Here is a 1,943-nt window from a genome sequence, read left to right as displayed (position 1 = left end):
TTTACATTTTCCATAAAATCGCCTCTCTGGGTCTATGTCTTTCTTCCTCTTTTTCTTGGTGTTAGTTGCCTTCAGAAGCTCTGATCTACATTCTCCTAAGAAAATATTAGTAGTCTCACTAAATTCTAGATTCCTGTAATATCGCCATCACCCTCTATAGATTATCTCCCTTCATCTTTGAAAGTATTCTTTGGAGTGTGTTATTTATCTCGATTCTTAACTTGTTGAGGGTTATAACAAGAACCTGGGTATCCCTGACCCTGCCATCATAGTTGTTGCTTAACCCACTGGCCACCATGTGTGAGTGCATCTCTTTCCACATTGGCCAAGTTGGTGTCCAGATTGGCAATGCCTGCTGGAAGTTGTACTGCCTGGAGCATGATATCCAGCCTGATGGGCATAAGCCAAGTGACAAGACGATTGAAGGAGGAGATGACTCCTTCACCACCTTCTTCAGTGAAACAAGAGCAGACAAACATGTCATCAGAGCAGTATTTGTAGATCTGGAACCAACTGTCATTGATGAAGTTCTCACTGGAAACTTCTGACAGCTCTTCCATCCTGAACAACTGATCACTGGCAAGGAAGGTACTGCCAATAACTATGGCCATGGGCACTATACTATTGACAAGGAAATGATTGACCTGGTTCTAAACAGGATTCAGAAGCTGGCAGAGCAGTACACAGGTCTTCAAGGCTTCTTATTTTTACACAGCTTTTGTGGTGGAACTGTCTCTGATTTTACCTCTCTGCTGATGGAATATTTGTCCATTGATTACGGCAAGCAGTCCAAGCTGGAGTACTGCATTTACCCAGCCCCAGATGTTTTGATAGCTATCATTAAGCCCTACAATTCCATTCTGATCACCCACACCATGCTCTGATTGCACATTCATGGTCGACAATAAGGGCACCTATGATATCTGTCACAGAAACCTTGATACTAAATGCCAAACCTATACTAATCTGAATAACCTTATTAGCCAAACTGTGCCCTCCATTACTTCTTCTCTCTCTTACTTGGTGGTGCCCTGAATGTGGCTCTGACAGAATTCCAGACCAACCTGGTGGCCTATCCCCATATCTATTTCCCTCTGGTTACATATGCTCCAGTAATCTCTGCTGATAAAGCCTACCAAGAGCAGCTTTCATGTAGCAGAAATCACCAATACTTGCTTTGAGCCTGTCAACCAGATGGTGAATTTTGACCCTCACCATGGTAAATACATGGCTTGCTGCCTGTTCTAATATGGTTATGTAGCTCTCAAAGATATCAGTGCTGCTATTGCCACCATCAAGACAAAACATAGCAGCGAGTTTGTAGATGAGTGCTCAACTGGCTTCAGGGGTGGCATCAATTATCAGCCTCCCACTGTGGTTCCTAGTGGTGACCTAGCCAAGGCATCTATCTATCTATCTGTCTTTAAATGTTATATTTGTCTAGGGAATTGAAAAGCAAATGCTTTATTCTGGTCTGGTTTTCATTCTAGGAATGCTTTGAATGCCTCTTTTTCACTTTTTATCCATTTTCACTATTGATTAATCTCAGATTTGAAAAAATATGTTATTTTGGATTGCTTCAAAACTTCCTTTGCTCTTCAGAAAACATTCCATTCTTTCCTGTGGTATCAAGTGGGTGAAGAATAGTCTTGTGTTCAAATTTCTTTTGCTTTATATGTATTTTTCCTGGTCAATGCAAACTTTGTTGTTTGTCAATCACCTTTTACATGCCAGCAACATTGGTCACTGATCACATTATTTTAAGGGGACAGAATTAAGCTAACCTGGATGCTGGGGTTTTGTTTCAGTTAGGCTTTTTGGATCCATGTATACTGGAGCATCTTGTCCCATTTCCTTCTGTTCCTCAGTTCTCTAGGAGAGTTCTGTTGTAGCAAAGAGTATTATAGTTCCAATGAGAGCAAGAGTCTGTTTTTATTTTTTTT

General features: G+C 41.0%; 1 pseudogene; it reads left to right on the top strand.

Moving 5' to 3' along the window:
- The first annotated feature begins 296 nt into the window (after positions 1-296).
- Positions 297-1,452, top strand: LOC122748926 (annotated as a pseudogene).
- Positions 1,453-1,943: the final 491 nt, after the last annotated feature.

Source organism: Dromiciops gliroides, chromosome 1 (genome assembly GCF_019393635.1).
Source record: "Dromiciops gliroides isolate mDroGli1 chromosome 1, mDroGli1.pri, whole genome shotgun sequence".
In the NCBI taxonomy this organism is placed as follows: Eukaryota; Metazoa; Chordata; class Mammalia; order Microbiotheria; family Microbiotheriidae; genus Dromiciops; species Dromiciops gliroides.
The sequence above is the reverse complement of the archived record's forward strand: the minus strand, read 5'-3'. Positions and strand labels throughout refer to the sequence as shown.